General features: G+C 39.7%; 1 protein-coding gene across 2 annotated transcripts in view; it reads right to left on the reverse strand.

Moving 5' to 3' along the window:
* The window catches only part of LOC134212067 (arf-GAP domain and FG repeat-containing protein 1), a 180,557-nt gene that overhangs the window by 24,774 nt on the left and 129,021 nt on the right, over positions 1–26,762 (reverse strand). The gene's annotated exons all lie outside the window — the stretch shown is intronic.

Below are 26,762 nucleotides of genomic sequence, written 5' to 3' on the forward strand. Positions count from 1 at the left end.
TGCCAATAATAGAACAAAACCTGCCAAAGCCGTCTTTCCCCCTACTATAAAAATAACTTTTTCACAGATTGTGGCGTTTTTATCATTTCTCGCTTAATATTTCAAAAGGACCTAAGTAACAATTTATTCATGAATTGATTTGAGTACTGCAATCAAAAGATTTTATATTGGTCTGTTGATTGCACAATTTAAATTATTTCATGAAAAAAATGTTACTTAGGTCCTTTTGAAAAGTTAAGCGAGATTTCCTTCCTTTTGTCAAACATTATTTCAATGTAAAAATATCTGAAAGATTTCATAAGATTTACTTAAAATATCCCTTTAATCCAGCGGTTCTCAACCTTTTTCTTGGGAGGTACCCCTTCGAATTTTTACATTCATTGAGGTAGCATTTCTCATAAGATATATGAAAAACGGACCTGAAATCTAACGGAATATATGGCTCTCCAAAAATGAAATCTTCATTATTCTGCGAAACTTTGCAATTCAAATTAATTTTATACATCAAGCTTCCTATAAGGCTTTGAGGACTTTTGGAAACTTCCGAGCTTCTTGGAGGAGATTTCTAAGCCTCCTAAAAGAAGGTTTCCGAGCCTCTTGAAAGGAGATTTCCAAGCCCTTTGCAAGAAAGCTTCCAAGCCTCTTGTAAGTAGGCTTCCGAACTTATTGAAAAAGGCTTCCGAGCCTCTTGAAGGGAGACTTCCGAGCTCATCGAAAGAAAGCTTCCGATCCTCTTGAAAGTAGGAGCAGGCTTCCAAGCCTCTTGCAATGAAGATGCTGAGCTTTTCGGAAAGAGTAATAGGTAATTAAATTTTCACTTGAGTTGAAACACTTAAGGTTTTTCCTCGCTCCGGCATACTTTCAGAAAGGCAGTTTAAATTGTTGAAACTAAATCTAGACTAAGTTAGTAAATAGTTGTAAGTAATGATTGTATCATTTATAATTTGGAGTGAAATTGTATTCTGTTGGTACGAAAAGACGGAGAAGTTTTGCTCCCATTTGAGAGAGAACAAAAAGAGTTCAACTCAAACGGGCGTTTCTTAAAAAATAATAAATATAATAAAATAAACAAGAGTCTTCATGCCTCTCAAATGGAGGCTTCCGAACAGGGAAAGGAAAAATCAAATTTTAATACAATTTGAGTTGATCAACACACGCGATCACACCATTATTGATAAAAACTCGACAGCGAGTAAGAATCGTTTTACCGTTTGCCCTAACAGGTCGTTTGTGAAAAATGGTCGTTTGATAAAAAATGCCGTTTGACCAAAATTGTTTGATAGAAAAGGGCCATTCGGCCAAAAATGTTATTTGGCCCAACGGGTCTTACACTGCCGTAATCTGGCAAAGTGACGTTTACTCCATTTTCCAAAAATGGTGTTAACGAGTAGTACTCATCGTACTCTTTAACAGAAAAATGGAAATCTTGTATGTTGTAAAATGGCACTTTTTTAGATTACGGCAGTACAGTCAAATCCCAATTACTGAACGGGTAATATGTTCAAAAATGTCCACCCGTTTGGCCAAATACCATTTTTGATCAAATGGTCTTTCTCCCAAACGACCATCTTGGCCAAATGATCTTTTCGCACAAAGGACCACGTCGACAAATGATATTTTTGGTCTAAATGACATTTTCGACCAGATGAATTTTGGCCTGATGCTTTGTTCCGCCAAATGACATATACGACCAAACACCTTTTAGTCCTGTAGCCTGTTACCGAATACGATAACAATTTCGTAGTCCACCCTTGCTTGCACGACATTAACCAGACTAATAATACTTATCAAATATAGAATTGTGAAACTACGCATGTAGTAGCAAACTGGGTAGAATAATAGTACAGATCATTTACCGTTATAAGATTATTCTATCTCAAACGTGTAAGATTACTAACGCTACCAAACGACAACACTCGCCTCCTATGAGCGAAATATCGCGGAGGCAACCCGAGATCCGGCGGCGAAGAAAAGTGAGAATAAAGGTGGGAAAGAGATTCGTCGCATCGGGATCAGTCGGCTGGGAACTATAAGAGTGGCCAGTTAGTCAGTACGTGCGTAATTGCCAGTTTTTTTTAAATCGACACCAACTCCGTGTTGTGACCGCTTTTCCGCTGAAGTAGCCGAGCCTGCTGTGAAAACCTCCCCTTCTTCACGTTCCGTATACGGAAGGGTTATCGATAGCCGCCGCCATTGTCGTTGTGCCGGAAATCGTTGTTGTGTACCCAAGGGAAAGGCTAAATTGAAAATTCCATCGACAACGTGTGAAGAGATCTCCGTAGAGCAAAACCGACGTGAGAACCCACACCGTCCGCGATTCCTATACCGTAAGGTTACTGGCGGAAACCACGGAAACGCAATCACCATTCCCCGTCAGAAGTCGTACTGAAGCACCCGTGAACCGGTCCGAAGGTCCAAGCAAGTCCGGTGAAGAAGGAATCGCCTCGCATTCCCATCAGGTCCACGCCAATACCACGAGGATTCATTGAGCATTTTCCTGACGCTAACGAACGGGACCAGAATCTCCGACGACCAACTCTACAGTATCTCGGAAGCCACGTGACAAACCTAGACGAAGCCCAAGGCCGGTGTGGGATACGGACCGAGTCCAGGCGACCCAGCGATATCGCCATGCAAGCAGTTGGGGCAACACCGACAAGTGCTCAAGGTATGTTTGGACTACGTTCTGCCCATGACACCGTAAGGGCCCCAACTTCTCCGATCGACCGCAACATAAACTAACCCCAAACCACTAACCCTAATTTAAAAATGAAAAAAATTAAAGAATTTAAAATGTATCTCACTCTTATTTTTCTTTGTTGGAAGTCGTCCTATGCATGCAAGTGGTTGGTCCTGACTATTAAAGTCCGCTTCTGAGTCGATTCGTACGTGTGTACCCTAAAGCAGGTTGATTGCCGACCCTGAGACCCATTACCTACGAGGTGAGCTAGTGTGGGACGTGAGGACGTTCACTTTCCAGACGTTCCCCGTCATTTGGCTGACAGTCATTCGGCAAAAAGGCATTGGTTCAAATGGCACATGCCCGAATAACACGTTAAGCACGAAGTCATCTAGCCAAATTCCTTTTGGTTAAATTGAACCGTATCGAATCGACCGAAAATATGATTTGGCTGAAAGCGACATATACCCGAAATGGCCACGGGTCAAACTGAAAACTTTTACTTTTTCGAAAAAGTTGTTTGGTAGAAATGCGTTTGAAAGAAAGCATTTTCTGCCAAATGTTCTATTTGGCTAAACGACTTATTTGACTAAATGACCAATACAGACGAATGCCCATTCCGGCCGAATGATCCTTTTTGCCAAATAACCATTTCGGCCAACTGAGAGCTATTCAGACAACCTATTTTTTTTAGCAAAGGTAACTATTTGACGAAATAACATTTTCGGCTAAATGATTTGTTCGGTCAAACGATATATTCGGTGAAACAACTTTCGGCCTTGTGGCCTTTGGTCAAATACCTTTCTGCCACACTGCCAGAAACTTTTTCTACAACTTTCTCGAAGCCACCACATTCTGCCACATTCTCACTTTTAGGTGGATTAATAAAAAAAAATCCAAAATATGGACCTTAACATACTGAAACTTTTCTCCGAAGTCACTGAGCCTCTAAAATCAACTTTTAAAGGCCAAAACATTTTCGATCACGAATTCCTGGGTTAGAAAACACTGTGCGACGTCTCGAATCGTAGACCTCTTGCTCTTCAGCCCCTGACACTACCACATAGCCCACTCTAGATCCATACCAGTGGGTTGAGCATACTGGATGACATTGCTCATAAATCATAGTTAACCCATAGGGCCCTCCTTAGCCGTGCGGTAAGACGCTCGGCTACAAAGCAAGACCATGCTGAGGGTGGCTGGGTTCGATTCCCGGTGCCGGTCTAGGCAATTTTCGGATTGGAAATTGTCTCGACTTCCCTGGCCATAAAAGTATCATCGTGCTAGCCTCATGATATACGAATGCAAAAATGGTAACTTGGTTTAGAAACCTCGCAGTTAATAACTGTGGAAGTGCTTAATGAACACTAAGATGCGAGGCGGCTCTGCCCCAGTGTGGGGATGTAATACCAATAAGAAGAAGAAGAAGAAGAACTTTGCTTTAGCATGGGGGATTGGTCTTTCTTGACTATCCTATTCAAATGTTGAGTATTTCATAAAAACTGCATTATTAAATGCCAAAGATTATTTTTCAGAATGAAGTGATGTATGGATGAAACATCCGATATAGTCAAAGGAAATGAATGAAAAAAAATGGATTGGGCACATATTGAACCCCCAGAAGAACCTAAATTATTTTTTTGGTTTTTATTTTGGGCATTTTTTAAGCCAAATCTAATAAATAAAATAGTCATAGAATAAGCACGCTAAACATCCTAGTATCAATGACAAAGTTGCAGATAATAGTCTAAAGAAGCTATTAACGAATAACGACTAATGCTTGTATTATGTGGAGTAAAATTGATGCATTCTGACGACATTTCTGTGGAAAACTCTGGAAAATCCCCAATCTCGTTTGATGCACCTTTAAATATCCATGGATTTGGCTGAAAATTGGTCAAGAGACTCCATTAAAGATACTGATTTAAATAAAGGGATGGCGATGGCACTTTGAATCTGGAATACTTTTGAAAATGGTGAACCGGTCTACTCCACATAATACGCTCATTCATACGCCATTCGAAGTAGGTGGAAAAATATCGTCGACATTCTCCGACGATGCGTTCCCACCTGAATCCACTCCTCATCAATAGGGTTGTTGTAACTTTCACGACCTATACGACTGCGAAGACTCGTTTTGACTTTCTGCCTAATCATCATCGGCCCGCGAGATAAGCAAAGCGTATTTCTCGTCCAGTTCTATTTTCTGTTTTATTTCTCCTGTTTTTGCTCAAGGATCAGCTTTTTCAGAGAAACTTCTATACTCGAAACAGCAGTTATGGTATAGATAGTATACTTATTTATTACAAAAATAGCACGAATCAATTCTTCAATTCCGTAAATACTACCAAGCAGAGATGCTTTCAATTTCAAACTCTAGAATATGGTTTCAATCGCAGTCTTATATTCTTGTTATAGATATGATTACTCCTTTATTTTTTTGTCAAATCAAAACAGTTTCAATACCTATGCCAAATCTTCTCCAGAAGCCAAATAATGATGGTATTTTATCCACATAAACAGGATTACAAATTCAAATTGAAAGTATTACTTATTCAACAGATGAGATAGTAATGTTTAGTTTGTAAGGTGAAAGGTAGTTCTTCCATTGCACACTGGGCCACGGGGCGGAGCTAGCCCGACAAAATACCTTGGAGCTTAGGGGATGCGTAATTTTGAGTTGGTGTCTTCGGAAGAGTGTCGTGTTTTGAAAAAATATGAAGCTCAGTGTCGAGCATTAGTTCAAATTTTCGCCGCATAGGTGGCGCTGCGATACAAAGTTTTTTTGTTTTACGTTTTAGAGCTTTGGTGTCTTCGGCAAAGTTGTAGAACGTGAAAAAATAACTGTAGTCGCCGAAGACACCTAAGCTCTATGTCTTCAAATTGCTGAGATATAGTTAAAATTGTAAAATTTCATTGATTTTTATATTTCTCGCACTATTTTACCCAAAATTGTAAAAAAAAACTAATCACACGCGACAGAACTAACTGATTTACACAACTGATTATGGTTATGGTCCATGCTTGAGTTGTTTTTACTGTAGCTTGGTATAAAAGTATCATAGAGTTAGGGAAGTTATTGAGTTCGAAACATTAAACTATCATATTAAGATAAAGGAACCGATCAGAGTAGTCCATATTTTTATCGAGTAACAAAACACACAGTAACAATCTAAACGCATAACATGATTGACATTTTTAGTCATATATATTTGTTTACGATAAATTCAGTCCTACTACTAGGATGTTCAATTGGGTTGTTTAGCAAAGAAAAATATGAGATTTTTTATAGTCTAACATAAAAAGCATGCTTGGCTAATCTTCAACAAATTTTTATTTTGTTTGTAAACCTTTTGTTTACATTTTTATACAGCAAACAATAAGCCATTTCAATCGACACTAACATTCATAGAATGACAGTTGGCCCATGCAGCATAAAAACATTTTTTTAATCCCATATAAATTTAAAATGCAAATTAAAAATAGTTCCGGGGCTCAACATTTTTTGGAAAATTGGGGTAGGCTCAGTTTTTTAAGCAGATTCAGAATATGTAAAGACATATATACCCCTAAACAACCCAATTATAGTTTATGTTAATAATCGATGCACGGTAACGTGTTCTGCAAATCTTTGCCACAACATATCGATTAAGAATCGTAGTAGGCAAAGCGTATGCTGTTGATCTTAGTATACATATTTACCGAGGGTTATGCAGGTGAGATTTCAAAATCGAAACATTCCATCTTCATTAATTGTGGTTTTCTTGTTAAACATTATAGCGAATGTGTTTTTTTTTGCTTTTATCCGATAATCGATATAGCTCAAGGTAAGTTATTTTAATCAGTTTATACATATCATACATTAATTAGTATATCAGTATCCAGTATCACCATACGAACAATTGTCGAGAAAACAGTTTCCTCAGTTTCTAATTTCTTCCCAGAATCAGTGCAACAACTATTGAAGTGAGCAAATAAAAGCATTTTCATAATTGTTTGTAGATTAGTCATTTTTATTATTTTTTCCTTCATGTGTCACGTTGTCCAATGAAAGTTGAAGTCTCGGAAAAATAATAGAAGGTAACTGGAGTGTATTGTGTTTGCAAACTCGTTTTCTTGGTTAGCCATGAATTGTTTGCTTTGACCCACTAATGTTACTTTTATACCAAACTTTAAAACTATTTAATATATTTGATACCAAAATAACATGATAGGTTTCAATATTCAGGTTAATATTTCTTTTTCAACTTGATGAAATATCAAAAACTCTTGCATAAACCATGAGCACTATCGACTGTGACAGACTACTAGGTTGTAATATGTTATTTTTTACATTTTTCGTAAATAGTCCAAGAAAATCGAAAAAAAGATGAAACTTTACAATTTTTACTAAATCTCTGCAAATAGAAGGTATACAGCTTAAGTGTCTTCGGCAACTACAATTATTTTTCCACGTTCTACAACTTTGCCGAAGACACCAAAGCTCTAAACCGTAAACCAAAAAAGTTTGTATTGCAGCGCCATCTTTGCGGCGAAAATTTGAACTAATGCTCGACGCTGGGCTTCATATTTTTTCAAAACACGACACTCTTCCGAAGACACCAACTCAAAATTACGCATCCCCTAAGCTCCAAGGTATTTTGTCGGGCTAGCTCCGCTCCGTGGCCCAATGTGCATTGTGCTATGTGCAGCCGGTTAAGATATTATGGCAGAAGAGTGGAGAGCACCAACTGCTGGCTGGTTAGAAACGATACAACAAAAACCACTTCATGCTCATCAATTTATATAGCGTCAACAACATGGAATCAACAACGATTAAATTTTCAAGCTTGGGAAATGTATTGAAAAGGAACTATTATTTGTCAAAAATTTCAATTTTACTCCATTAAACTTCTCAAAGAGCTAACTGTTCATTTGGGATCATATTTTTGTCAGTATTCATACCATGTAACTGGATGACACAACGCACATTATAATAAACAAGCAACGATATATTATTCATCCAGTATACAAACATTGCTCATGTGAAAATGTAGACTTGGGGAAAACCTGCCGCTTTTCAGTTCATAATTTGTGGAAGTAAAATAAATTTATTAATACCTTTGGGAACCTAATTGCACTGCATCCAAGAATCCAACTACGGACCAGCAGACATAAATTGCTAAATTCATTTTCAGCCATATGCTTTTGTCAACCATAAAACCGATTATTACCAGGCCATGGTGCTTTCACAAAAACTTTAACTGCATTCCTCTTAGCTCTCCCAGGCAAAGTTCCGCATCTGCTCTAGCAAAGCACCATTACTCGGCTCCCACACGCTGCATAGGAAATGTGTGCAGTCCTGCAGTCGTTCTCGATTGCGATGCAGCACCCGCAACAGTCAGCCCCATGCAGATGAAGGTCCTCGACGAGAAAATCTCTTCTTCTTTGGTCGGTGCACTCGATAGAACCAGTCAATTGAATGGCAAATGTAAATTACGGTAAATCGCATATGCATTTGTAAGTAGCTGACGCCACCGCATATGCCGAAGTGTAGCCAAGGTGAGCTTCCATACGATGAATCTCAAATATGCTATAAATATGTTCCGAAATTACAGATGTTTAGTTGAAAGAGAACCTTCCGCAGCTCAGTTTAGAGACCTTTCAGTGGATAACTGTGGAACTTCTTCTTCAATGGCTCTACATTCCAACTGGGAGTTTGCCTGCTTTTCAACTCAGTATTCTAATTAGCATTTCCTCAGTTATTAATTTGAGGCTTTTCTATGCCCACCATTGCATCAGTATGTATATTGTGTGGTTAGTACAATCGATACACTTTGCCCAGGATGTCGAGAATGTTTCCCGCCAGAAAACATCCTAGACCGGACCGAGAATAGAACTCGCCATCTCCGGATTAGCAATCTTGCGCCTTTGCTCGCAAGGCTACTGGAGACCCATGATTGTATAATCTCTTTGAATTCTTAATTTCTGAATTAATTATTTCCTTAGTTTCTGATTCTTTAATTTCACAATTCCTGCTTGGTGAACTGAGGACCGATCAACGACGGATCAAATGCTGAGACAAATCTTTGATAAATTCCGGGAGTACAACTTGCAGACACATCATCTGTTTATTGATTTCAAGGCGGCGTACGATTCAGTGAAACGGAATGAATTATGGCAAATTATGCTTGAACATGGTTTTCCGGCGAAACTGATACGGCTAATTCGTATAACGTTGGACGGATCGAAATCAAGTGTAAGGGTTGCGGATGAAATATCGACGTCATTTGTTACCTTAGATGGATTAAAGCAGGGTGATGTACTCTCGAATCTACTGTTCAATATAGCGCTGGAGGGAGCGATTAGCAGAGCTGGTGTCCAAAGATGCGGTACCATTATCACAAAATCGCATATGCTCCTGGGATATGCGGACGATATCGATATTATCGGGATTGATCGCCGTGCCGTGGAAGAGGCTTTTGTGCCTTTTAAGAGGGAGACAGCGAGGATTGGACTCACGATCAATACCAGCAAAACGAAGTATATGGTCGCTGGCAATCAACGTGGGTTAATTAGTGGTGGTGGTAGCGAAATGGTGCTGGATGGTGAAAAGTTTGAAGTGGTAGATAAATTTGTGTATCTTGGAACATTAGTGACGTGCGATAATGATGTTACCCGCGAGGTGAAAAGGTGTATTGCAGCTGCAAATCGGGCTTATTACGGACTTCGTAACCAGCTTAAGTCTCGTAGTCTGCAAACGAAAACAAAACTCGCGCTGTATACTATTCTGATTCTTCCGGTGGCTTTATATGGCCATGAAAAATGGACGTTAAAGGAGGCTGATCGGAGAGCTTTCGGAGTGTTTGAGCGTAAGATGCTGCGGACAATACTCGGCGGTAAACAGGAGAACGGTATGAATCACGAATTGTACCAGGTGTATAAAGGGCTGGATATTATTAAGCTTATACAACACGGCAGACTACGGTGGGCTGGTCACGTCGTTCGTATGCCGGAAGAACGTCAAGCAAAGATAATATTTAGTAGAAAACCCGGAAGAGGCGGCAGGCTTCGTGGAAGGCCACGTACACGATGGCTTTTTGCAGTTGAAGAGGACCTGAGGGCGCTCAATGTTCAGGGCGACTGGAAGCGATTGGCCCAGGATCGAGTCCAGTGGAGAAGGATACTCCATTCGGCGTAGGTTCATCGAAGAGCTGTAGCCCATCAAGTATCAAGTAAGTAAGCTTGGTGGACTGTACACTTGTTTTAGGTGCTGCTTCGTGCGAAAGCGGCTCTCCCAAGTTTTAGAATTTTGCCCAGAGCTTTGCCTTTCCCAGCAACCCTACAGTTCTTTCCTAATATAGGGTATCTGTTCCATTATTAGTAACATGCTCCCATATCAATATCATTCACTGCTGAAAAAAATCACAAAATTGATTTGGGTACATGGTATGAATTCAAGGAGCAGTTCCCCTACTTTGTTTGGGGTTTTAAGAATCGCGGCTATATTAATTAGAATCCACAGGAATTGCTACTAGAAAATGATACCAAATCTTTGCCGTTTGCAAAAGCTCTTTCAGCCTATTGGTACTATCGATAGCTTCATTTAATCTTAGTCTTTACTTGCGATTTAAACGAAATTTTCTTGGTTCTGCTTATTCATTTCTCATCATTTAATATTTTTCCCGCTAGTTATACACTTACTCAAGTTAACTGATTCAATCTCTCATCGATTTTCCTTTTCACGGATTTATATTTAGATGAATCAAAACAAGAATCCGCTGCATCACCCTGCCTAACGAAACAAATTTTGGGCGCGAAATAAATGTTATTCCTGTGTTCCGCCACAAGAATGGTTGTTTCGAATCGCGAATAGTTTCCCATACCGTCGACCAAGCTGCATGATAAATTGTAACTCACAGCTAAGTTCTGACAGCTTCGAATGTTAATCAATCAAAGCCACACTCCAAAAAGCAAAACCGGTATGGTTACAACGAGAAGCAACCGCCGAACAGCAGCAGTGCGGTGACTGCTAAGTTTCATCGTCGTTAGGTACTTTGGCTGTCGTGACCGACCGTTTCTGAACTGTAAAACCTGCCGTGACACATAAATTGCGACAGATTATATGGCACAGTTTGATGGCGATTACAACGAGAAGACAGAAACAAAAAGTTGCTCTTGTCATCACAGGTCTATCAAAACTCTAAAGTATCTAAAGTAGGAATAAGCCACTTTTGCCACCGGCACTGGGAATCTTGTTGGTCGGGACGTGCGGGTGACGATGGGAAACCAAAAAATGAACAGAGATCGAGATTGTTGTAATGAATTCCCGCTTCAGCCGGCTGTAACGATGCAATCGGCGAGGCAGAAAATGACTCCGGGCTTAGCTCTAGCGAAGAAGTTTTTCGTGTCAAAACTTTGAGTTTTCACGAGAGAAAACAGAGAACGTATTACATGGTTAGATCTATAGAGGTATGAAATTGTAGAAGGGAGATTACTTAAATGAATTAAATTGATCTATTTTCTTGAAGTGCGGCCTGATTATTGAACAGTTCTCACCGATCTCTTCAAATAAATCTAAGTTATAATAGAATAGTTTCCAACCATCTACAAACAAAATAAAAGTAAAGGATAAATTTTCATTCCACTGTTTCAGTTTTTATTTTAAGCTGCTACAACATTATTTTGACTTATCTATCAATTGAAATTCTTAGAAAATGAGTATTTGAATTCATTTTCAATATGTTTGCTTGTAAAATAAGCATAGCTCTTATCGCAACATACTAAGGAAATGCTCCAGATCGTATTTTTCATCAAAACAAGCAAGTCCATCAGCAGAGATAATGCTATTAGTATTTGCTGGATCTGCTAAATTAGTATTCAATCGACACGATCGATAATGATTATATACTTCTTTTGACGCCACTCTCTGTGTGTATCGCTTCCTGAAGTAAGATTATAAACCGCATTTAATGTGCGCATTGATCACCTTAAGTTCGGACGCTTTGATGAATTTCAATGTAAACAGTCGGCCAACGCTTGGGAATATTTATAGAGCTTTATGCGCAATATTGCGCGCAATTTTCTGGAATAAGCTGAGCGTTAAATATAACCCAAACAAGGAACGAATTACCTCTTAAGAATGCAAATTGTTTTTGTACATTTCATGCCTAACATATTATACGGACTTAAGAACCATTCGTGAATATAGACTTTTGGTGTCATTTCGAAACGGTGCACAGGCCCTGAATGAAAAAGCGCAACGTTTGTACAATCTGATTGCTCACGCGAAATCCCCATGTTTAGTCAGAAGCGAGTTTCTCGTGATTCTGCAATCAGCATTTTTTTGCTTTCATCATCAAGTTTGACTTTTATTTGAATAGCCGCTGCTGCTGCAAAAGGCTGTCGTGTTGAGCTTCCCAGCTACGTTATTTCCTCACTCTTTTACGGGAACTGAGATTCGTTGATTGTTGGAATATGACAGCAAGACGAAGCGTATGTATCACCAGGGAAAGGAGTGAAATGTCGTAAAACTGCAATATGAAAAACGGTGTCGTTCAAAGATAAGTGGCAAAAATAATAAGGACTAAAACAACAACTCGACTAGGCTAACAGAAAATTTCTCATAGAAAATACTTAAATTTATTCCTTGTGCAAGAAATAACCGGAGTATCCATGACAAAAATGATAAATTTACCGCTTTGACTCGAATCCCTAACAGACTCATGTTCCGAACACTCGTCACATGGAGATTTATCTAAATTATTTCATCAGTATTGCATAAATAAACGAATTTTCTCACCAAGCGAACAGATCAAGTGCATTATAATTGTTCATGTTCAGCAATGAGATAACGTTGAAATTTTGCATTTTAGTGCATTTCAGGTGGTGTTCGGAATTTGAATCAAAGTGTTCGGAATTTGAATCAAAGTGTTCGGAATTTGAGACAATTTTTACTATTTTACTTTGAGACAAAGTTTGATATATGAAATTATTATATAGGGTAACCGGCGGTAATGTTGGCCCTGGATGTAACATTGGCTCATCACGCAAATTAATCAATATTTCAGCGATAATACGTCGATTTGTAGGGAGATATTAACCACTGCTTCTTTAGAAAAGTGTATAAAACATATATCTGCTTCATAGCTCTAGATTTATACACTTCTTAAACTATTAAAAGCAATTAACTTGCGTGAAAAATCACTTTGACTCGGTTTTGAGCAGCCATGTTTCGTTGACTTATGCAGGCTGGCTGTGCTAGAGTTTTTCTTTTGCCCAATAAAAGAGTTTTCTGAATGAACATATCTGCTTTCGCACATCAGATGAATAGATAACACATTTCACAATTTCCATCAGTATAGCGACATAATTAGCCAAAACTTTTTTGGACAACACTGGGGGCACCCGTAGCCAAATGGTGGCATGCGCTTTCGATTTGTAGCTCTACGGTAGTATAGGTAAAACTCTAAAATCAAAACATTCTCACCAATAACCCGTACTGGAGAAAATAACCGAAAACTGCAGATAGAATAACCGATGCTTGCGCTTGGATTGCTGAGAATTTTTGTAAAAACAGGTTAATCCACTCAGCGGTTAAGTTTCATTGGCAAATTACATAACGCTAAACTTGACTATTGTCAACCCACACCAAGCCTCTAGTAATGCTTCATGTATGGTAGGGTTCTGAAATTTATAAAGTCCTTAACGCTCAGACAAGTACCCTCCCACAACCTAAAACGTCATGTAGTTTGTGAATCGGACCTCATGATGCTTTTCTCGAATCACGATATAATCGCTTTCATTCGCAGAACATACCAAAAATAATTGCCTACCTTACGGCTTCCAAACACGATTCAAGCATCAACCTTTCGTGGTTCGATACACAATTTCCTTCTTATTTCGCAAATAAATGATTCAATTATTTTATTATTATTTAATTTTATCATCTCCCGCGCGAATCCTACAAATATTTTCTCATTTAATAATGGTAAATTGATACCGAAAAAGTATTCTTTCAACTCGGGAAGTTGAAACACGTGAGAGTTTTGAGAGGATTCACAACAGCTGATCGATATAGAGAGGAGTGGAATCAAACGCACGTATCAATCATGCAACTTCAACACAGGCAGAGTTAAAAACAAGCATCCAATAATTGTATTTATGAATAACTGTGTAATAATATCAGGTAGTTGGCACAGTTCTAACTGTTTATGCAAAGTACCAAGCAAGGAATTGCCTAGAATTAGTTTTACAATTGGCTTTCTTCAGTAGTGCGTTATGCATCATCCCCACCTAAAGCATTGTTTACGTTTTGGAAAAAAGTTTTTTTGAGAGTATCGCGAGAGCAACACAACTGCCATGGTTTCAATTAGCAGTAAATCTCAAAATTATGCGGTCGCCAATAATTAACGTATGCAATTTGTTTGAAGGCACAACTTGAGGGCTAGAACATGTAGCCTTTTTGCAATCAGTTTGCAAATTAATTTTTCTAAACTTCTTCACTTGCAAATATGGTAAATATTTGGGAAATAAATGAGTCATATAATAGTATTTTCGTTAGCATGTCCTTGGTAAGCGTGCTATTGGGGGAATCTAAAACGCACTCTCACAATCAGTGTGGTAGTATTTTACATGCAATCAATTAGAATTCACGCTCAATAAGATGATTTGATTTTCTCTATTTGTTTGCATGCTGCCTTTATTCAACGCAAGCAAAATGACTGGTACCATAAACAGCAACCCATCTTTATCTCTCGTATGTTCGAAATCAACAATCACTCGTCCCAAGTGGGCTGAAAAATTATCCACCTGATAGGGACAAGGATGCCGACATTTTGTCCATTTCTCTCGAGACTTTCGCTGGTTTAAATGAGATATTCCGGACATTTATCGTCGTTTTTTGCTATTTGGCGTCAGAACCAAATGTAAGCAAGCCGGCTGGTGGAATAATTCTGGTTGAAAATGCAATATATGAAGATTTATAACGATAAATGTGCTCATCCGTAGCATAATGGGCCAAGGTTTGAGCCGTTACCCCTAATTTATATTTTAATTCATGTGCCATAAAGACCTCGGAAGTAAAAAATCGAAACGGTATAATGAAAATTTTACATAAATAAAATCAAAGTTGAAGGGCAAGAGTAAAACGAGATTGCTAAGTGGTTACGCCTTCCGTTGAAAAGGAAGCAAAGTAGTGGCTACCGGGATTATTACGTATGTAGTGTACTGCCGTCCCAAGCATATCTGTCCCATGTCGATTTTTATCATTTTCGAGTTTTATTCACCAAACGTTCCAAATACATGTATATTTTATTATAAACAAATAAATTATGATGGTTTGTTCGACAACTTAGCGAACAAAATTTCGGGTCATTTTGTCCCATTGTAGAATTTCCAAGCATAGTTGTCCCATTGGAACAAATTCCATAAAACGTGTAAAAATTAGGATCAAAGAGGGCAGTTTCCACTATAAAGCAACTCAGAGGAACCACACACATATCTGTATGCTATGTTGACAGAAAAAAAGTTAAATCGTACGTTTACTGTATTTTTATTTGTTGATGAATTCTCGCTTAACTTTTCAAAAGGACCTAAGTAACATTTTTTTCATGAATGCCCGCTGTGCACCTCGCCTTCTTGTTCCCGTCGGATCGTTGTCGAGAACCATTTTCACCGGATTACTGTCCGACATTCTGGCTACGTGCCCGGCCCACCGCAGTCTTCCGATTTTCGCGGTGTGAACGATGGATGGTTCTCCCAACAGCTGATGCAACTCGTGGTTCATTCGCCTCCTCCACGTACCGTCCGCCATCTGCACCCCACCATAGATGGTACGCAACACTTTCCTTTCGAAAACTCCCAGTGCGCGTTGGTCCTCCACGAGCATCGTCCAGGTCTCGTGTCCGTAGAGAACTACCGGTCTAATAAGCGTTTTGTAGATAGTAAGTTTGGTACGGCGGCGAACTCTATTCGATCGAAGCGTCTTGCGGAGTCCAAAGTACGTACGATTTCCAGCCACTATGCGCCTCCGAATTTCTCTGCTGGTATCGTTATCGGCGGTCACCAGTGAGCCCAAGTACACGAATTCTTCAACCACCTCGATTTCGTCACCACCGATAGAAACTCGTGGTGGGTGGCTCACATTGACCTCTCTTGAGCCTCTTCCTATCATGTACTTCGTCTTCGACGTGTTGATGACTAGTCCAATCCGTTTAGCTTCGCTTTTCAGTCTGATGTAGGCTTCCTCCATCCTATCAAAGTTACGTGCCATGATATCAATGTCGTCGGCGAAACCAAATAACTGGACGGACTTCGTGAAAATCGTACCACTCGTGTCAATCCCTGCCCTTCGTATTACTCCCTCCAAAGCGATGTTGAATAGCAGACACGAAAGACCATCACCTTGCCGTAACCCTCTACGGGTTTCGAAGGGACTCGAGAATGCCCCTGAAACTCGAACTACGCACATCACCCGATCCATCGTCGCCTTGATCAACCGTATCAGTTTATCCGGAAATCCGTTTTCGTGCATTAGCTGGCATAGCTGGTCCCGATCGATTGTATCATATGCGGCTTTGAAGTCGATAAATAGATGATGTGTGGGCACGTTGTATTCGCGGCATTTCTGCAATACCTGACGTATGGCGAACACCTGGTCTGTGGTAGAGCGTTCACCCATAAATCCCGCCTGGTACTGCCCCACGAACTCTCTTGCAATTGGTGTTAGTCGACGGCATAAAATTTGGGAGAGTACCTTGTAGGCGGCGTTCAGCAATGTGATTGCTCGGTAGTTGCTACAATCCAGCTTATCGCCCTTTTTGTAGATGGGACACACGACACCTTCCATCCACTCCTGCGGCAGAACCTCATCCTCCCAAACCTTGGTAATCACCCAGTGCAGCGCTCTAGCCAGTGCTTCACCACCGTGTTTAAACAGCTCTCCTGGTAGTTGGTCAACTCCAGGGGCTTTGTTGTTTTTCAGCCGGCCGATCTCCTCCTGGATTTCCCGGAGATTCGGAGCCGGAAGTCGCATGTCCTGCGCGCGTGCTCCTAAGTTCATTACCATACCGCCACCGTTGTCTGCCATATCGCCATTCAGGTGCTCTTCGTAGTGCTGCCGCCACCTTTGGATCACCTCACGCTCGTTCGTAAGAAGGTTCCCGTTTATGTCCTTACACATATCGGGCTGTGGCACGTGGCCCTTACGTGAACGGTTCAACTTCTCATAGAACTTTTGTGCGTTATTAGCGCGGTACAGTTCCTCCGTCTCTTCACGGTCTCGATCTTCCTGCTGGCGCTTTTTCCTCCGGAAAATCGAGTTTTGTCTGTTCCGCGCCCGTTTGTATCGTGCCTCGTTCGCCCTCGTGCGGTGTTGCAGCAATCTCGCCCATGCTGCATTCTTCTCCTCAACTAACTGCTCACATTCGCCGTCATACCAGTCGTTTCTCTGATCCGGAGCCACCGTGCCTAGTGCAGCGGTTGCGGTACTTCCAATGGCGGATCGAATATCTCTCCAGCCATCTTCAAGAGATGCTGCGCCTAGCTGCTCTTCCGTTGGGAGTGCCACTTCCAGCTGCTGCGCGTAGTCTTGGGCTAGTCTACCGTCTTGTAGCCGCCCAATGTTAAGCCGCGGCGGACGACTCCGACGCGTATTGATCACCGTCGAGAGTTTTGAGCGCAGACATACTGCGACGAGGTAGTGGTCGGATTCAATATTCGCACTGCGGTAAGTGCGTACGTTCGTGATGTCGGAGAAGAATTTACCGTCGATAAGAACGTGGTCGATTTGGTTTCCGTTACTTGATTAGGTGATTTCCATGTGGCCTTGTGGATATTCTTACGGGGGAAGAAAGTGCTTCGGACTACCATTCCGCGGGAGGCTGCAAAGTTTATGCATCGTTGGCCGTTGTCGTTCGATACGGTATGCAGACTATCCGGTCCGATGACCGGTCTATACATTTCTCCCTTCCTACCTGAGCGTTCATGTCACCGATGACGATTTTGACGTCCCGCAGTGGGCATCCATCGTATGTCTGCTCCAGCTGCGCATAGAACGCTTCTTTCTCGTCGTCGGATCTCCCTTCGTGTGGGCAGTGCACGTTGATGATGCTATAGTTGAAGAAACGGCCTTTTATCCTCAGCTTGCACATCCTTGCGTTGATTGGCTGCCACCCAATCACGCGTTGGCGCATCTTTCCCAGCACTATGAAGCCGGTTCCCAGCTCGTTGGTGGTGCCACAGCTTTGGTAGAAGGTAGCCGCTCGATGCCCGCTTTTCCACACTTTCTGTCCTGTCCAGCAGATTTCCTGCAGTGTTACGACATCGAAGTTACGGGGATGTAATTCATCGTAGATTATCCTGTCGCAACCTGCGAAGCCTAGCGACTTGCAGTTCCATGTTCCAAGCTTCCAATCGTGATCCTTTATTCGTCGCCTAGGTCTTTGCCGATTATATCGAGTCGTATTATCTTCTATGTCGTTCGTAATAGTTGTTTTTAAAGGCGGCTTATTGGGCCTGCGCAAACCTCCTGTCTCGTCGGAGGGCCGTCGTGTCAGGGCTGTTTAGCGTCCCACCTAACACCAGGACTTGGGCTTGTGCGCTTTGAGCGGCACACGGTCGCTTTGGCGGAGCCTACTTGCGGATACATGCAGCTTTTTATAGAGGTTTAACAGGGCCCACTGTTAAACCCCACCACATCCTAGGCAGGCGCCACAACTCGCAGATGGCCTGGGGAGGGATCGTCAAGCCCTTGGACATAGTCCCTGCTGCCCCTATTGATAAAAAGCTATTGATTGCAGTATTCAAATTTATTCATGAAAAAAATGTTACTTAGGTCCTTTTGAAAAGTTAAGCGAGAATTGTTTGGTACATAAAATCAAATAAAAGTCGATTTTGTCGTTAACAAAATCAGCTGTCTGTGTTTTTCTTTTTCAACGGCATATCTTGAAAAAAATACTTCTTCTCTTCTGGAATAACAGAGGAAATCACAGATACCAAAGCATTTCTCCGATCTTCGTCAATACCTCGTGGATGTTTCTGCCGGTGAAGATTGTTTTCCAATAAAAACCCTTCATTCGAAATCAGCTTCTGTTGCTTTTTTAGAGAATAGCATACAGTAAGTTAGTTATGTATCAGTGACCGAGTCCGTGTATCCGATATCGTATCTGCCTTTCTAGAATTCAACCTTGCGAATCTGGTCGATATACGGTCTAGGATGAATTTGGCTTAATGTGTACTGCGTAACGGTCAGCTCGGTTCTGAAGAACGACTCCGGCTGCATGTCGATAATATCCACATTTTTCTTAGCTCTTTGCACAGCTTCTTTGAAGTCAACAAATGTGACTACTCGATCCTTTCGCATAGAAGCTTCAACACTGGCATGGAAGCTATCAGCAGACATGAAGGTATGATCTGATTCAAAATATTTTAGAACTATCTTCTTCAACATCATGCTCTCGTCATTCATCAGGAGAACCAGATGCTGAAAGAAATTCCAGTTCTTGTTCTGAGCGCTGCAATTATCCAACCATAATGTCAGCTTTTTGAGGTGTCCATACTTCAAGATCACTTGATGAAAGCAACTGAGAATATCATTAGCACTACGGCCACTAACTGATTCCGGCCATAGACAGGCAACCACAGGAAACTTTCTCGCATATGCACCAACAGGAGCAAACGTTTCGTTAAACGCAAGAACACGCTGTGAAAACACGATAGTTTTCAGACCATCCAATCGTGGTAATTGTATGACCTAAAAATACACTACTGCTTTCAAGCATTCATTCATAAATTTAAAATGAAGGAAATTAATTACCTTTTGTAAGTCAACTGACAAAATCAATTGATCTGGTAGAACATCATCACCATCAGCACGATATTCTTCTCGAGTGACGCTGGCATTTTTAATATGGGTAGCGTGATTAGAACATTGAAGGCAGTCCTGCTGTTCCTCGGAATGTCCAGAGTCCTTTTTATGCTGCTGCATTGCAACGCAAACTTCGCATTCTTCATGTCCAAGTTTAACAAATGTATGTTCATTTCTTTCAGGATTCGTGAGTATAGTTGATAACTGGCCGATGTATCATTTGTTGATTGGAAACTTTTGTACGTGGTTGTTATGGTCAAATCCGCATTTTTGCATAAGCATTAGCATTAGCATTGAGCAATTCGCACAAATTCGTAGATGGTACAAGCTTGGAATATTGTATGAGAGTACCATTACTTTCATCCGTTACCACAGATATTGATTTTGGACTAATCACTATCTCTTAAATGCACAGTGGTCCAGGTAGCATACAAAGCGGTAATAAGTTGTTCAAGCCGAACATAGCAGAGATAGAAAAAAACTTTGTTCTACAAAGTTGCTCCTAACGGTGAGGGGCTTTTTGAGGTTTTCATCAAAATTAGGGTGGGCCACATTTGAAAAAAATTAAATATAAAACTTTTTCATTTGCAGAGATACGGCTATACAATGTTCCGTGAAGTTATAGTTCAGCCAGATTCCAAGAATTTTGCTAAAAAAATTATTTCTCTAACTCTTAAATTGACTGATTTAGAGCAATTTTTCCAAGTTTACTTAGGGTGACCCTCAAAAAAACGTTTTTTTGCTCTAACTTTTTTGTTTCAAATTTCTCAGCAATGTGATGTTCAGACCACTTTTTGTGTTTTGCAGGGCGCAACTTTTCATGGACTTAGCGTTGCCATATCTCATGCGGATCAAAAGTTATTGAGGTTTTCTTCGAAAAAACGTTTTCTTCTAACGGCTGTATCTATGAATGGCGCAAACATTTTTTCAATCTGTTTTCTCGACCTTATTCTACTACTTTCAGGCTTCATTTCAGAGTGTTTAAATCGAGGGGATAATTGAAAATAACCCCATATTATTGCAATGAAAAATTACCGTTTTTTCCATTTTTAAGCACTAATTTGCTATTTTTAAGTGTTTTGCTTACATGGCTTACTTTGTGATATGGCAAACGCAACACCATTTAGTTATAGAGCCTGAGCAGAAGCTAATATCTTGAAAACAGCAGTTTTTATGAACTTGATATGAATAAGAGGTAACATGACAAAAAATAATAACAAAAATTAATATCCAAAATAAATACTTTAGGCATAACATTATCAGATATTTTAATACAAAACAAAAAATAATTATGTTTTGCCTTTGATAATGTAATAACAACATATGTTATGTTTTGAATATTTTGTATATTACTTTTTGTTATTTCGTATCTTATACATGTCAGTAATTTTCGCTGAGACCGAGCCACTATTTGCACGAGGTCTTTGAAAATGCCTTGAAATGTTCATTAGAATGCTTTCGGCGAGTTTATTAGGGATCCGAGTTAAATTTTTCAGAAAGATGGACCCCTCGTTAGTTATGGACGAAATCACTTTTATGAACCCTCGATTTTTGTCAATTCTTGATTCACCAAAACTGTCATATGTAACTCCAACATTTCTCAACCGATCTTATGGATCAGCATATCGTTGGAAAGAAGAAGAGTGTATCCTCAATTTGCAATAGTAACAATGGGGCAGCCATATTTGATTTGGCTGCCATCTTGGATTTATTTTTTAAATTATTTTTCCGCTAGATTTGCAATCACCGATTTTGAATATCACCACATCGATGGAAATCTTAGCTTATATAGAGCTTTGTGTTCAAAAATCTCAGGTCTATGTTTTTTCTATCAAAAGTTTTGTACGATTCACCAAACTATTTTTTAAGGCCCATCTGACGAAAGAACATTATTTATACAAACAATATGAGACTACGACATCAGTTCATTGATTTCATACACTATTCTACGCCAAATATATTTTGAAAATGAAGAGCATGTCTACAGCAGTAATTTATTTGGAAGGTTCAAAACTTTAATCCAATACCAAATCCAATATGGCTGCCCCATTGTTACTATTGCAAATTGAGGATACACTCTTCTTCTTTCCAACGATATGCTGATCCATAAGATCGGTTGAGAAATGTTGGAGTTATGACAGCATTCTAATGAACATAAATTTGGGCATTTTCAAAGACCTCGTGCAAATAGTGGCTCGGTCTCAGCGAAAATTACTGACATGTATAAGATACGAAATAACAAAAAGTAATATACAAAATATTCAAAGCATAACATATGTTGTTATTACAATATCAAAGGCAAAACATAATTATTTTTTGTTTTGTATTAAAATATCTGATAATGTTATGCCTAAAGTATTTATTTTGGATATTAATTTTTGTTATTATTTTTTGTCATGCTACCTCTTATTCATATCAAGTTCATAAAAACTGCTGTTTTCAAGATATTAGCTTCTGCTCAGGCTCTATAACAAAATGGTGTGGCGTTTGCCATATCACGAAGTAAGCCATGGAAGCAAAACACTTAAAAATAGCAAATTAGTGCTTAAAAATGGAAAAAACGGTAATTTTTCATTGCAATGATATGGGGTTATTTTCAATTATCCCCTCGATTTGAACACCCTGAAATGAAGCCTGAAAGTAGTAGAATAAGGTCGAGAAAACAGATTGAAAAAATGTTTGCGCCATTCATAGATAAAGCCGTTAGAAGAAAACGTTTTTTTTTTCGGAGAAATACCTCAATAACTTTTGATCCGCATGGGATATGGCAACGCTAAGTCCATGAAAAGTTGCGCCCTGCAAAGCACAAAAAGTGCTCTGAACATCACATTGCTGAGAAATTTGAAACAAAAAAGTTAGAGCAAAAAAACTGTTTTTTTGAGGGTCACCCTAAGTAAACTTGGAAAAATTGCTCTAAATCAGTCAATTTAAGAGTTAGAGAAATAATTTTTTTAGCAAAATTCTTGGAATCTGGCTGAACTATAACTTCGCGGAACATTATATAGCCGTATCTCTGCAAATGAAAAAGTTTTATATTTATTTTTTTTCAAATGTGGTCCACCCTAATTTTTATGAAAACCTCAAAAAGCCCCTCACCGTTAGGAGCAACTTTGTAGAACAAAGTTTTTTTCTATCTCTGCTATGTTCGGCTTGAACAACTTATTACCGCTTTATATGCGACCTGGACCAATGTGAAATGGAAGCAGTGCACTTTCCAATAGTCAAGATTAGTCCTGGCCACGTTCTTGCGAATGCTGAGGAAGGGGAAGGATGGTAAGTTGAACACCTAGTTAAGAAAGATGCAGAGATCTCTACGATCTTTCAGATCCAGTCTTCAAAAGTTCCTTTGCAATTTGTTGCATTGATGCAAAATCCAGGGAGCAGGAGAATGAATGCTTTGATGCACTTGCATCATTTTGGAAAATACTACATCATTGATTTGAATCCTTTCATTGGATTCTAGGCAAAGGCAAACACGTGGTGCGTACTATTAGTAACCGGTTTGCTTTCCACTTCGTTTTTACGTCGCGAAGACGATTGTTGTTAGCAACTGGATATTGTGTCATATTTTGCTTTTGTAATAAGAAATAACATTTGAAACAGAGCGAGAGTTTCGAATACCAAAACTTCAATGAATTGTGTTGAGAAAATAATTGCCCTACTTGTTTTACATTATATGACTCTTCCAAATGTGCTACTGATGCTTCCGATGTTATTTTCCCGAATATGAACATATTTAGTACATCGGGTGCCAACTAATATCTCAAACCATCATATGTGAATATGTACGTTATGTGGAAGATATTGATTTGAAAAATGTATTGGAGGTAACCACTTTCCCTTCGATGGGACTCGAACCCATGACCCTACAGTACGCTAGACTGGTGCTTTAACCAACTAAGCTACGAAGGACCTCCATCGGCCTTCGCAACCTAGCGGCTACTGAACGAGCTCGAGATTCCCAAATTGGACGCATAGTCAAATCACTCGCAATCCATTTATCAAGCCAATACTTCCACATGTGTATTGTACACGTCCACATTAGAGGAGCGTGAGTATTTAGAATGTCTGGCGGCTATACACATTCTTCATCAGCAACGGTACTGATCAAGTGAGGTTGTGTAAGCTATTTGCCAGTCGGTCGTCAAGCTCAGACCCGACCGCATTGCGTAGGCAAGAGCACGCAACTCAAGTTCAGTTCAATCAAAGATAATTGCCTATTTCCGGGGATTAAACCACCCGACTTGGACGTTAATTTACAATGTTATGAAAACTCATATGTGAATATGTACGTTATGTGGAAGATATTGATTTGAAAAATGTATTGGAGGTAACCACTTTCCCTTCGATGGGACTCGAACCCATGACCCTACAGTACGCTAGACTGGTGCTTTAACCAACTAAGCTACGAAGGACCTCCATCGGCCTTCGCAACCTAGCGGCTACTGAACGAGCTCGAGATTCCCAAATTGGACGCATAGTCAAATCACTCGCAATCCATTTATCAAGCCAATACTTCCACATGTGTATTGTACACGTCCACATTAGAGGAGCGTGAGTATTTAGAATGTCTGGCGGCTATACACATTCTTCATCAGCAACGGTACTGATCAAGTGAGGTTGTGTAAGCTATTTGCCAGTCGGTCGTCAAGCTCAGACCCGACCGCATTGCGTAGGCAAGAGCACGCAACTCAAGTTCAGTTCAATCAAAGATAATTGCCTATTTCCGGGATTAAACCACCCGACTTGGACGTTAATTTACAATGTTATGAAAACTCATATGTGAATATGTACGTTATGTGGAAGATATTGATTTGAAAAATGTATTGGAGGTAACCACTTTCCCTTCGATGGGACTCGAACCCATGACCCTACAGTACGCTAGACTGGTGCTTTAACCAACTAAGCTACGAAGGACCTCCATCGGCCTTCGCAACCTAGCGGCTACTGAACGAGCTCGAGATTCCCAAATTGGACGCATAGTCAAATCACTCGCAATCCATTTATCAAGCCAATACTCTAAATACTCACGCTCCTCTAATGTGGACGTGTACAATACACATGTGGAAGTATTGGCTTGATAAATGGATTGCGAGTGATTTGACTATGCGTCCAATTTGGGAATCTCGAGCTCGTTCAGTAGCCGCTAGGTTGCGAAGGCCGATGGAGGTCCTTCGTAGCTTAGTTGGTTAAAGCACCAGTCTAGCGTACTGTAGGGTCATGGGTTCGAGTCCCATCGAAGGGAAAGTGGTTACCTCCAATACATTTTTCAAATCAATATCTTCCACATAACGTACATATTCACATATGAGTTTTCATAACATTGTAAATTAACGTCCAAGTCGGGTGGTTTAATCCCCGGAAATAGGCAATTATCTTTGATTGAACTGATCTCAAACCAGTCAAACATAATTTCATTCCATACCAGGTTTTCCCATACGTTTTGTCAATTCCCAACCACAATTCTTACATGATGAAAGTTTCAAAATAAATAGCATTAGGTTTCATGTAACAGATAGATTCGCCAGTTTCATTACGATGAGTTGTATAGATTTGGTGCTCGTAAGGTTGTTGTCTACATTTTTCGCTGCCGCTGTCAGCTAGAAGTTTTTTTTTCGTCAAAATAAACCGTTAGTACCCTCATTCGACACCATGTGTGTCCTAACACTCGAATCATATCCATATAATAAAGTCTGAAAAACGAGAAGGTTCGACGAGAGAATCAAACTGTCACTCAAGAGATTGAGACAATTGAATATGACACCACAGAGCCAACTTTGAGTTCCATGCTTTCAAAGGTCAATTTGATGCTTCCATTCACAATTCGATATATAATCGCCTGAAATGATTTGAATCAATGATGCGATATTTCCAATTAAGTGTGCAAAGCAATTAAAAGCGAGGATGTAAGTTTATCCCAATTTAAATCATTTTTTCAAAGCATGCTTTTACGAATCATTCTCAAAAGAGGATGTTCTTTGAAAACTGCCTAGATGCCATGGGAAGTTTTTGTAATTGTTAGTGAGAAAGGTTATAACAACAGGAATCGTTTTGGTAGAACGTGAAACACAGAAAGAACATTGGCGTTGTCATGTGATGCAGGGTTTTACTTTCACCTAAGCCGCTTTTAAAGAAAAAAAAACTCTGTTTGATCCTCCTTGCGGTGTTTGTGTCTTTCTCGTGCATTAGATATACTAAAAAAATAATTACATTTTCTGAGCGTGATTTTCGTATTTTTGCCATAACTTTTAATCCCATAGTCCGATCTGGCCAACTTTCAATAGGAAACAATGGGAAGCACTTGCCATAAGACTCGACTAGTCAAATACGAGACACTGAAGACGGCTTTACTGTTGAGGTCGAAACAAGTATCTGTCAAGATACAATTAAGTCAAATGCAACTTGTTGCAAGCAAATAAGACCAGTTCTTCCAAAAACATAAGTGAGTTATATTTAGCGCACATACATTCACACACAGACAAACATCATCTCAAATCATCGAACTGAGTCGATTAGCATATAACACTATGGATCTCCGGACCTTCTATCACAAAATCGGTATCGGTGGAGTGAAGTGAACATATAGCCTTTTCGTTCCATCTTGGAGTACGAGAAAGGCAAAAACAAATCAAGTTCCAGTACTCCTCAATTCTGTACTCGAAGACTTCGCATTTCGAAAGTAACCTGGCGATTTCCACTTGGAGCTTTCTCAAATTGTACATGTTGCTACCAGATTTTCATTTGATTTGGTTGATAATAATAGTAGGTACAAATGATTTACAATTTTTTTTATTATCGGCGGTGTGAAAATAGTGGCTTCAGTGACCATTTTCAAAATATTCCAGGGCTGAAAACCTCATTAATAAAGATATTAATAATAATAACCATTTTCAAAAAAATATTGATTGTGGTGACTTTTTAGCGATAAGATCCAAAATAGTGCCCACGTCATTAAAAAGTGATTCGCCAACAGCCCTGTTATGGTCACAAGTCTGAAAGTTGTTTGGCCGAATATGTCATTAATCAAACAAACCATTAGGTCTAAGCCCATCTGGCCGAAAGTCATTGGGCCGAAAAAAACATTAATCCGATAAGGTTATGCAGCCTGTTCGGTCGTTTCATCTGTGGTTTGTTGAAACACATATTGAAAGCAGCGTTTATTTTTACGTCAGTGCTACGTTACTTCAATGCTACGAATATATTTCAAATTAGATACATTTACATATAATCACTTAG

The sequence above is a fragment of the Armigeres subalbatus genome, chromosome 2, assembly GCF_024139115.2.
Source record: "Armigeres subalbatus isolate Guangzhou_Male chromosome 2, GZ_Asu_2, whole genome shotgun sequence".
Taxonomy (NCBI): domain Eukaryota; kingdom Metazoa; phylum Arthropoda; class Insecta; order Diptera; family Culicidae; genus Armigeres; species Armigeres subalbatus.